Source organism: Balaenoptera physalus, assembly GCF_965194825.1.
Source record: "Balaenoptera physalus genome assembly, chromosome: 19".
Lineage (NCBI taxonomy): Eukaryota > Metazoa > Chordata > Mammalia > Artiodactyla > Balaenopteridae > Balaenoptera > Balaenoptera physalus.
Window position 1 is genome coordinate 15963199 of NC_138900.1, and position 12834 is coordinate 15976032.

General features: G+C 40.1%; 1 protein-coding gene and 1 long non-coding RNA gene across 2 annotated transcripts in view; one reads left to right on the plus strand and one right to left on the minus strand.

The window, feature by feature from the left end:
• The window catches only part of ZNF382 (zinc finger protein 382), a 54700-nt gene that overhangs the window by 13663 nt on the left and 28203 nt on the right, over positions 1–12834 (plus strand). The gene's annotated exons all lie outside the window — the stretch shown is intronic.
• LOC309649440 lies at positions 7163–12205 on the minus strand. Its single transcript, XR_014257115.1, has 2 exons — positions 11975–12205; positions 7163–8626 (listed from the first exon to the last, which is right to left on the minus strand). It is a non-coding gene; the product is annotated as an uncharacterized lncRNA (long non-coding RNA).

Consider the following 12834-nt stretch of genomic DNA (forward strand, 5'->3'; position numbering starts at 1 on the left):
GAGTAATTAAATGGGACCAACTTCTCTTAATCATCCCTCCACCATTCTTTGGATGGTGAAATACCTCCTCCTCAAGCGATTTAATTTTACTCCATAATTCTTCTTGAAAGAAGGCTGAACTTATAGGAGATGCTACACATTAATGGAAGAACAGGGAGACCCATCAGGAGGACCCTGGGCTGGCTGGCATCATACTTCACTGGTATGGGAGGAACTGGGGACAGCTTCTTAGAGATCTCTGTTACACAGGACATTTCTAAATAAAGAAATGTTCACATGATCTAATATATAACTATGTTCAAGAACTAGAGAGAAACAGCAACTTACCAAAGCCATGGTTTAAAATGGTTGAGAACTTGTCAGTACTCTTCAGGGTTTCCCTCCTGGAGAAGCACAGAGACTACAGAGGTGAGAACTGGGAAAAGAAAGTTGGTCTGACACCAGATGTACTTCTCAGCTCTCCAAATGATACACATTAATATGTGCTTTTTTCTTTTGTCTTCCTGCCTGTAAACAGTACCTTATCAACATATATAGAAAATAACAGGTAAGATGGGTTCTGGACAAATCTAAACAGTCCACACACAAAGAATCCAGTAAACAGGCACAGATACCAAGCAGAGGTCCTCCTGTCTGAAAGTAGGATCCAGACACTTCAGCAGGAGGGTTCTGGCTCGTCCTCCACTCTGCTAATACTGGCCTGGGCCTGAGATTGGGCATATCTTCAGCAGATAACTCCTCCCGCTATTCTACTTTGCAGGGCTGCAAAGGGAAGACACCATCCACACCTAAACCTCATCTTTGGCCTCAGGGATTGGTACATACTGTAAATTCCAATAAGGCCCACAACAATATTTCAGGTCCTGCATGTTCTTCCAGAATTTTGCCATTCACCTACTTCATCAAGAAGTGGAGTTTACAGGCTTCCCTGGTGGCGAAGTGGTTAAGAATCTGCCTGCCAATGCAGGGGACACGGGTTGGAGCCCTGGTCCGGGAAGATTCCCACATGCCTTGGAGCAACTGCCCGTGCACCACAGCTACTGAGCCCACGAGCTCTAGAGCCCACGAGCCACAACTACTGAACCCCAGGCACCCTAGAGCCCGTGCTCCACAAGAGAAGCCACAGCAATGAGAAGCCCACGCACCACAACAAAGAATAGCCCCCACTCACCGCAACTAGAGAAAGACCACATGCAGCAACGAAGACAGAACACACCCAAAAATAAATTAATTTTTTTTAAAGTGGAGTTTATTTCCCTTCCTTTGAAACAGAACAGGCCTTTGTGATTCTCATGATGAATAGAGTGCAGTGGAAATGACACTATTTTCCATGGCTAGATTAGGAAAGGCAATAGAGCTTCCTAGTAACTCACTCTCAAGACGCTCACCCTGAAACCCAATCATTTTGCTGTGAGGAATCCAAGCAGCTACACAAGAAGTCCACAGCTAAGATATTCCAACCACAGTCCAGCTGAGGTTCCAGCTGACTGCCAGCACGAGCTACCAAATACGTAAGTGAGCAAGCCTTCTGATGATTCCAGCCCCCAATATTAAAACCACCCCAGCTGAAGCCAGGTAGAGCAGAGACTAGCTGTCTCCACAAAGTTCTGCCCAATGAACAAATTAATGATTAAAACAAATGCTATCATTGTTCTAAGCCACTAATTTTGGGATGTTTTTTATGTAGAAACTGGGAATGCCTGATCACCCTACACACAAAAACAGAAAACAGTGCCATTGCAAAACAGCATTGGCCCACATGGAGTCCTACCCCCAAGCCAACACAAGTCCCAGAATCCTCCAGCTTAGCACTTCCCATTTCTTTTTTTTTTTTAATTTTATATCTTCATTTTTTAAAAATTTTATTTATTTATTTATGGCTTTGTTGGGTCTCCGTTTCTGTGCGAGGGCTTTCTCTAGTTGCGGCAAGTGGGGGCCACTCTTCATCGCGGTGCGCGGGTCTCTCACTATCGTGACCTCTCTTGTTGCGGAGCACAGGCTCCAGACGCGCAGGCTCAGCAATTGTGGCTCACGGGCCCAGTTGCTCCGCGGCATGTGTGATCTTCCCAGACCAGGGCTCGAACCCGTGTCCCCTGCATTGGCAGGCAGATTCTCAACCACTGTGCCACCAGGGAAACCCCCCCATTTCTTAATCACAGTCAGCTACCCTGATTCCTTCAGTAGCATCATTTACCACCTCTTTTATCAGTATTCATGCTGGAGAAAAGTAAAGCCTCTTACAGCTTGAAAACAACAAATATTTACTAAGAGCTCTATGTGATAGATGCTTTATAAACCTTACCATTTAATCTTCATCAATGCTCTATAATTTAATTTAATCTTTCCATTCAACAGATCAGAACACAAAAGGTAAAGAAGTCAGGCAATTTGCAAATTTCAGTAAGTGGAGTCTGTATACCCTCTAGCTGTTGGATATAGTATTCTATGTATGTCAGTTAGGTCATTTGCTAACATCTATCGTTAATGATTTTTAGTATCCTTGTTCTAACAGTATGCTGAAATCTTCAACAATGACTGGATTTGTTGATTCATCCTTTTACTTTTGTTAATCTTTGATTTGTATATCCTGAAGCTGTTAGTAGGTATATTCAAATTCATGATCACTATATCTTCTTTTTGGGTTTAAACTTTTATCATTATGAAACGTCCCTGTTATCTCTCGTTAAGTCCTTTTTTTTTTCTGATCTTAATAGAGAGACACCAACTTTCCTTTAGTATTTGCATTATACCTCTTTCATATTTCATATTCTGTGCCATTATACTTAATATGTGTCAGCTGCTAAAAGCATATGGTTGATTTTGTTCTTTTCAACAATTTTCTTTTTATTGGAGTGTTTAATCCATTTTCATTAAATTTAATTACTAATAATGTTGGGTACACCAACATTTGCTTTTATGTGTCCCATCTGTTTCTTTGTTTTTCTATTCCACCATTCTTACCTTCTGTTGTATTAGTCAAATACTTTTATTATTCTAGTTTTCCCCATTAATTTATACTGTCATACATTATTCTTAGTGGTTATCATAAAGACTGCAGTATTATGCTTAACTTATTACAACTAGAACTCTCATGCAGTGGCTGTTAGAGCATAACACACTGGATATATGTACATTGGTGTCTACAAAACTAAACATAGATGTATTACATAACCCAGCAATCCTTTCCCTGTGCATATATCTCCACAGCAAAATAGAATGCTTAAGTCCACAAAACACATGTACAATAATGTTCATAGCAGTAGTATCTCTTCAAGAAAAATTAGAAACAACTCAAATTTCCAACAACAGAATAACAGAAAAATAATCTGTGCAACATCCTATAATGGAATATATAGCAAAAGAAAAGGTGCCTGCTACATGCAGCAACATGGATGAATCTCACAAAGATGTTGAAAAAAAAAAAGATCTATCTTTGGGCTTCCCTGGTGCAGTGGTTAAGAATCCGCCTGCCAATGCAGGGGACACAGGTTCGAGCCCTGGCCCGGGAAGATCGCACATGCCATGGAGCAGCTAAGCCTGTGCACCACAATTACTGAGCCTGCACTCTAGAGCCCACGAGCCACAGCTACTGAGCCTGCGTGCTGCAACTGCTGAATCCCGTGTGCCTAGAGCCCGTGCTCTGCAACAAGAGAAGCCACTGCAATGAGAAGCCCGCGCATTCCAACGAAGAGTAGCCCCCGTTCACCGCAACTAGAGAAAGCCCGTGTGCAGCAACGAAGACCCAACTCAGCCAAAAATATAAATTAATTAATTAATTATTTTTTAAAAAGATCTATCATTATGTGAAGTTCAAAACAAGTAGATTTTGAATGGGGAGGTACATAGATATTTGTATTCAGTGAGACCCAGATAAAAGGGTAAACTATTCAGTTCCTATATTATTCCCCTGAATAAATACATCTGAGCAAGTTACTGTCATCTGCATTCCACCCAGCAGGAGCCAATGTGACACTGCAGAACATGTCTACACTTGAAATGACACAGATGTTCCCAGAGGGTCCTAGATGGGGAGGTAAAGTTGGCCAAGACATGGGAGCTGCAGAGCAAGTAGAAGGAAATGCGCAGGTAAGATTCAGCTTTAGCAATAACTGATTGGTTTAAAATAAATTATAGAACATCCATTCATGACTACTAAGGTAGTCATTAAATGCATGGTTATAAAAAAAATTTGTAGTTAAGAATATGTTCAATTATATCTCAATAAAACTTGGAAAAAGTATGAAAATATTCAAAACATATTCAATTGTTTTTTTAAAAATAAATACATAAATATGTCATTTTGCTTGTAAAATGTATATATATAAACAGAGAAAGAAAAGTATCTGGAAAGTTATGAAACCTTATGTTAGCATTGCTTCTCTGTGCTGTCTGTGATTTTTTTTATTTAAAACTACTTCTTAATTTAAGAGTGGCCATGTATTAATATTAATATATTTTTGAAGAATAGCTTTCTTTTTAAAGACTTTTAAAGTGCATATTTATATTAATACATGGCCACTCTTAAATTAAGAAGTAGTCTTAAACAGTCTTCCGTGAACTTTGAGAAAATGCTTAGGATAAATAGATGCCAACTCTGAATGGCTTTTGTTTCTTTCTGCTCCCAACACCTAATTTAACACTTTGATTTTTACATATGGCAAAGGAAGTTGGAGTTTTGCCTAGAAAAGAACGGTTAAAGGTCCCTGAGAGAAGTCTCATAAGTTTTGATGATGTTCTAAATGCTGCCTTCATGTCTTCCTGATGTATGGGTTTAATTCACTTCTAATTCATTCCTTTTAGCCCTGATGACCACCAAACACCTGTTTAATCTTGTTCTCTTAGTCTCATTTTTACATCTAATCTCACAAAAATTTTCTTGAATAAAACCTATTTACCTCCCCAGAGCTTTTATGTCTTCCAATATAATCTGGTCATAACCTAAGAATGCTGTCATCAGAATGTCTCTTCCATATGCATTCCCAATATGTTTCATCTGACTTAAGAGCCTTTATCACAGTCTACCTTACATTTATTCCCACATATATTTGATCTTTGCTTAATAATGAACAACTTACCTCTTTTTAGTGCTGGTGTCCCCTCAAGTACTAGAATAAGTTCTGGCATATTGTGAGCAGGAAACATATAAAAGTAGATGAAGATATATCTTAAGGATATTCATCATAGAGTAGTTTTGATAACCATAAAAATCTCAGGGTAGAAAAGAGGTTAAATAAATTATTGATGGGAGTTCCCTGGTGGTCTAGTGGTTAGGATTTGGCACTTTCACTGCTGGGGCCTGGGTTCAATCCCTGGTCAGGGAACTGAGATCCCACAAGCCACATGGGGCAGCCAAAAAAAAAAACATTATTGGTAGCTACTATTAATATGTACGTTAGATTTTAAAGGTGATTACCCTAATTCATAGTAAATATTGAGGAAAGACATTTGTAATGAATTAATAAGTAAGACAGGCAGGTTAAAAACTTATCGAGAGATTATGTGCAGTTGTAAATAAGAACAAGCTCTGTGGTTAAACTTTCAGAATGTCAATCTTAGCTCTAAAAGTTATTGTGTGTGTTCGTAAGTATCTTATCTGTACTGCCTAGATTTCCTTATCAATAAAGTGAGAAAAACAATAGTACCTAGTACCTCAAAGAGTTGTCAGGATTAAGTGGAAAAAAAAAAAAACCCAACAAAATATTATCTATTTTTTATTGATGATGAAGAGACTATTTCATATCCTGTAATCCATTACCATTAAAGGAAATTCTCTTTGCTTACCATTTTTTATGAAAGTGAAATTCGAGCTTCTTAGGCCTGCTCTTCCTTATAATGCTAATATATTACAGAGCACAGCTTACAAATGTAATTTGTTTTCACCAGCAACATAACCCACAAAGAATGGGAGAAAGAAGAGGACAGCAGCTACAGATAGACACCATTCTGCCTCATAAAGCTAGCTAAGAGAATCTGACCGGCTTAAGTAACAAATTGAAAATATTAACAAAAAATCAATCTTGTTCGCTGTCTAACCCAGACTTTTATGCTGGGTTATTTGTAACTATGCATATTTATAACTACTAACATCTAATTCTGTTATCTGAAATTATAAACTCATCCTTGTCAGCATAATTTATATAATGGAGTCTCCTAAGATATTTGGTCTTGAGATATTAGTGCTATTTTCTGAAAGTTTTCTAACTACGTAAAAAAAAATATTAAATACTTAATTGAGTAGCTTTACTTGATAATTTGTTCCCCTGGAATTATGCATAAATTGTTATCTGTAAAATTGCAAAAGGTCTGTCAAATCAGTTGGACGTCATCATCACTTCCTTATCCCTACTGATAAAGTTAATTTGTGTATCAGGATCCACAAAATGGGGGCCACCCCAGTGGTCCAGCCCACGTCACAAATGTAAACTTAAGTCAGCTTGCATTTACAGGAAACACCTATTAAGGAAATCTAACGTTACACCAATCACAATCTTCCAACTCAGCTTGGCTAGCTTACCTTACCCTAGAAAACTGGACCAGCTAGCCTTATAAGAAAATCCCTGACCTCCTAGCCAATTATGCCATTTCCCTGTTGCCTCTTCTAACAGTCTATAAAATTCTCTCTTGCCCAAAACCCCTTGGGAGAGTGCTCTGCTTGTGAGGTACTGTACTCCCCCAATCCATGGACTGTTTCCCTTGAATTAAAGACATCAAACTCGTTACTAAATTGTTTTAGTTTTGTCATTTGACACTACATACAAGGAAGTACAACAAACCATTGATTGGGTTGAATTCCTTTTTCAAACTAAGAGCTAGAGAGGTCTTTATTCATTTAAATGATTAATTCACGTGATTTTTTTTCCTGAAAAAGACAAAATCATATAAACATAAGCATAAGGAAAAATTTAGAATGTACACCAAAATGTTAATAGTGATTATTTCTAGATGCTAAAATTATAAGTACTTTTGATTTTATAAGTGCAATCTGGATTACTATTTTTTTTCAACAAGACTGCATTCATTTGATCATCAGGAATTAACACCTATTTCCATATAAAGCATTTTTCTAAAAAGGCAATCTTCTACTTCTTATGAAAACTGTGAGCAAACAGACTGGCAAAATGACAGGTAAAAGCACTAAAACCAGTGTGACTAAATAAACCTACCAAGTCTTGTATCTTCTCTTACTGTATCTCATAAACATAGTGAGACACTTTCCATGTTAAGATTCACCTGTGAATGCTGCTCAATATTCTGTAATAACCTAAATGGGAAAATAATTTGAAAAAGAATAGATACATGTATATGTATAACTGAATCACTTTGCTGTACACCTGAAACTAACACAACATTGTTAATCAACTATGCTCCAATATAAAATAAAAATTAAAAGAAAAATCTTCAGTCCTAAAAAAAAAAAAAAAAAAGATTCACCTGTGAATGTGCACAATTCAGGTAAGCGACACTTTCAATGTTTGGTTCATAGTAGAGGCTTAATAAATGTGGCTTTATCATTGCCTTTCTCTACTGAACGACCAGTTAATGTACCATATTGGATACAATCCTTGAAAAATTGGTAAGAAATGCCATTATAATAATTAAACTGATTTATAATTTAGCAATTTGAGTAATTTTGTTCATAAACATGAATACTGCATAGCATTACACTTTGTATTTTTCATACTAGAATCTCTTTTTGTATCTATATAATATTAATCACTTGAATGTAATATGATTAACCTTATATTTACATGATACAGGAAATTATTTTGGGACAAACTCCTCTTAAAGTTCACTTCCAGGTGTAAATTACTGGTTCTAGGTCAGTGATTCAAACCCTGTTTGGTTCCTGTACACCTTTGACAGTCTCCAAATTATAGACTTTTTCCCCAAGAAAAATATACATTAATAAAATAAATATACAATAATTTGGTATACCATTCCAGGGCAAACCATTTAAGGTGAAGGATACCTGTTATAGACCATCTAAGCATATAGCTTGTTTTCTTAAAAATGCCCATTACAATAACTTTATATTTTCATTGCTCCTCATTCATGAATGTGGGATGACTTAGGATATCCACATAATAACAACAGGGTTCTTTTTAATTTTAATATTTTTAACTTATTTATTTATTTTGGTTGTGCGGGATCTTAGTTGCAGCACACAGACTTCTTAGTTGCAGCATGTGAACTCTTTAGTTGCGGCATGCAGGATCTAGTTTCCCGACCAGGGATTGAACCTGGGTCCACTGCATTGGGAGCACAGAGTCTTACCACTCGACCACCAGGGAAGTCCCAATAACAGGTTTTTAGGTTTTTTTTTTTCTTTTTTTTTCCTATAAATTTATTTATGTATTTATTTATTTTATTTTTGGCTGCCTTGGGTCTTTGTTGCTGTGCACGGGCTTTTCTCTAGTTGTGGCGAGCGGGGGCTACTCTTCGTTGCGGTGCACAGGCTTCTCACTGCAGTGGCTTCTCCTGTTGTGGAGCACGGGCTCTAGGTGCACGGGTTTCAGTAGCTGTGGCTTGCGGGCTCTAGAATGCAGGCTCAGTAGTTGTGGCGCACGGGCTTAGCTGCTCCGTGGCATGTGGGATCTTCCCAGACCAGGGCTCGAACCCATGTCCCCTGCACTGGCAGGCAGATTCTTAACCACTATGCCACCAGGGAAGTCCCCCCGTAACACGTTTTAATTTAAGCACTTATTATTGCCAGCCACTGTCCTAGTGCTGTTAATATTAACTCTCCTAATCCTCATAAAAACTCTTTGAAATTGGTACTATTATTTGTGTTTTACAAACAATAAACTCTGGAACAGAAAGACACTGAATATATTGCCCAAATTCACAAATACTTACAAGTCCAAGATTTTAATCCAGATACTCTAGATTAGGGGTCAGTTAATTTTTCTGTAAAGGACCAGATAGTAAATATGTTGGGCTTTGTGGGCAAAAGAGAAAATCAAGGATATTATGCAGGTGCTAATATAACAAGAGAGAAAACAAATTTCCATAGAAGTTTTTGACAAAATTCAAAACTTTATTTATGAACACTGAAATTTGAATTTCATATAATTTTCACGTCATGAAATATTGTTCTCCTTTTGATATGTTGTCAATTATAGAAAAATGTTAAAACCAGTCTTAGTTCACAGGCCATAAAAAAATTGGCTACAAGCTGGATTTGGCCTGCAGGGTCATGGTTTGCTGACCTCTGCTCAAGACTCAGAGACCATTATACATTGCTGACTCAGTCTACACAATTGTGTGACTCGAAAAAAACTGATACTGCCAAATCTTATTCAATAACTGGTTGGTACCACATAAATCTTCTAATTCCTTGGGGAAAAATTTCTGCCCTTCTTGAAAGACATGTCTCTGTACATACCCCTAATAATATTCTTAAAGGTCTCCAAAACAGAAGACCATTTTTACTGAAGACTGTTTCTGAAATCAATCAAACCTTCTCCTACCTTGCCATTTTCCCACTCATGTCTTTGAAGAAAATCTAAAGTATCTAATGTGTAATTCTACCTAAGCATTAACAAATCACCATGTAAAGGAGGACTGTTTCTGTGTCATGGGACCGCTTAGACAAAAACAGCACAAGGGGAAAGTGTTGCCAAGTGGTTATACAAAAATTAACTGTAGGAAGGGCATTTGATAAGGAACTGGGAAAGAAGGGGATCCATCCTCATGGTACTATCATTAACTGGGAATAGAAGGCTTGGCCAGGTAAATGGATTAGTCACTATTTGGCAGGGCATTTAAGATGAAGTTATTCTATATCCTGAGAAACAAAAATTCATTCCATGAAACAAAAACCTCAAATGACTTCTAGGAAAGCGGAACCCTCTTGCACTGTTGGTGGGAATGTAAATTGATACAGCCACTATGGAGAACAGTATGGAGGTTCCTTAAAAAACTAAAAATAGAACTACCATATGACCCAGCAATCCCACTACTGGGCATATACCCGGAGAAAACCATAATTCAAAAAGAGTCATGTACCGAAATGTTCATTGCAGCTCTATTTACAATAGCCAGGACATGGAAGCAACCTAAGTGTCCATCAATAGATGAATGGATAAAGAAGATGTGGCACATATATACAATGGGATATTACTCAGCCATAAAAAGAAACAAAATTGAGTTATTTGTAGTGAGGCAGATGGACCTAGAGTCTGTCATACATTGTGAAGTAAGTCAGAAAGAGAAAAACAAATACCGTGTGCTAACACATATATATGAAATCTTAAAAAAAAAAAACAAAAGGTTCTGATGAACCCAGGGGCAGGACAGGAATAGACGCAGACAGAGAGAATGGACTTGAGGACATGGGGAGGGGGAAGGGTAATCTGGGACGAAGTGAGAGAGTAGCATTGACATATATACACTACGAAATATAAAATAGGTAGCTAGTGGGAAGCAGCTGCATAGCACAGGGAGATCAGCTCTGTGCTTTGTGACCACCTAGAGGGGTGGGATAGGGAGGGTGGGAGGGAGATGGAAGAGGGAGGGGATATGGGGATATATGTATACGTATAGCTGATTCACTTTGTTATACAGTAGAAACTAACACAACATTGTAAAGCAACTATACTCCAATAAAGATGTTTAAAAAAAAAATGACCTCTAGCTTGGCTTTGAGATGTGCAGCTGCAACACTTTTCTCCTTTCACGGCCCTTCTTTTGGGATACAGCAAAACTTGGAAGGAAAAGGGGATCATGACATACTAGGCCTTTCATACCAAGACAGGCTAAATAAGAACACATTCTTCATCACTAGCAAGCCTCCATCATCCATGTTAAATATACCCAATGGAAGTAAGAGAAAGACTGGAATACTGTTGACCCTTCCCTGTATCATAAAAAAAAGTCAGGTTGACTGAAGCCTAGGAGCAGAATCTGTTTCTGTGTTCACAGCAGTTTCCTGTCAACAAAGCTATGAAAATGCTGTAGATCTGCAATATGCAGCTTGCCCCCACAGAGCTTCCAAGAGGAATCTTTGGAGGAAGGACTACTACTCTTGGTGCCTTAATATCATCTCTTCCCAGGACCCTGCCTTGAGGGCAATTCCAGCTCTAAAGTCCCCGTAATAAACACAGAGCTTTGATTTTTTTAGTTGGAACCTTCATTCTAGGTCTCTATTCAACTTCCCTTTGAATATTTGAGACCTAGAGTGCTAGCCATTTTTGTGCAGCTAGCATTTCTGCGCAGTGTGGCTATAACAGGTGAAAACACAGAGGCAGTGAAAGAAAGCCCAGTGCAACAAATTCCAAGAAACCATGGAATTGACAATTAGCTCCAAAACAGGTTACACTGAATGTACTGCATGCCTGTGTATTAAGCACTAGGCTAGACAATAGATACAGGGTGCAATGATGAAGGCAACAGGGGCCATGCTTTAGAACTGGGGACCTCTGTGGTTAACAAGGGGCTCGCAGTCTTTGACAGGCACAGGCTGAGTCACACAGGGATCTTGTCCACTGATTCCTCAATGCTAGAACTGCAAAAATGAAACCACCCTCCTAAAAGTAAAAAAAAGTCACACTAGGCCAGTTTTGATCTGTCTCTAGTCGGTCACAATAGTGCTGTCACAGGATCACTTGGTCACAGTGTAACACCTCACAGTCGCCGCTGACCACGGTCATTAATGAGGCCCCGCCCCCTTTCAGTCCTAGGAAGCTGATCTGGGCCAGTCAGAGCCTCCCCACCACGCACACACCCCGACCCCATACTCACACACACGCTCTCGCTTGCTCGCTCTCGCTCTTTCTGATACACACACTCATATGTGTGTATCTTACACTGATGCAGTCACACAATCACACATGCCCACCCACAATCACCTTCCTCAGCAGCTAATTCACAAAGGCTCGAGGCTCCTCTCTCCACCTGCCGCATCCGTGCCTGAAACTCCGGGACTCCTGCAGTGAGCTCCTCCCTCACCCAGACCCGGGTCACCTCAACTCACCACACGGAAAACGATGACCACAAGGCTAGCGGAAAAAGAACCAGAGGCCGAAGTTCATCAGTCCCCCCAAGGCCTGTGAGAAACGGGAGTCCAACCCGGAAAAGCGCGGGCGCCGACACTAACACACCCGAGCGTCCGCTGCTGGGACCTTGCGGTTCCTAACCCGCCGCCCCGCAGACTCCTGGGAGCGCCAGCCCGCGCGGGAGTGCGCAGGCGCAGACGACTGAGCCTTGGCGGGGGTGAGGTTGGTAGGTCCTAGGGCCTCTGAGGAGGAGGCGGGAATTGGGAGCTCCGGTCCCGGAGGGCAGACTAGGGAAGCGGGACCTGGTGGGCAGTCTGGGGAGGAAACTGGGAGTCCAAACTGGGCCTGGTAATTATGAGGAGGGAACCGGAACCGGGCCGTGGTAACCAGACACTCAGATCTGTGCTAGCGGGGCCTCGGGCGTGGTCCGTGGGCGTGACCCTGAAGGTGACAATCGAGTGTGACCTGGAGCGAGTTTTGCGAGGAGAGATCTTGTCTGTTTTGACCCCGAGGAATCTCCATCGCAGGGAGCAGGGCCTCACACAGAGGATGCTGTGTGTGTGTGTGTGTGTGTGTGTGTGTGTGTGTGTGTGTGTGTGTGTGTGTGTGTGTGTGTACCAAATGGAAGCGGCCTCCTGTGTCCAACTTGCTGCGTTTTGGATGCGTGCTGCTCTGTGGGATGTTGCGGCTGACTGTGTGTGAAGCTGGATGAGTCTTGTTGTTGCGTGGGGACTCCTCTGCATATGTCTCTCTTCGGATTAGATGTGAGTCGTGTTTGAGACCCCAGGTGACTATGGAGAAGCGAAATGATTTGTGATGTGATTTTGTGACTTTGCCT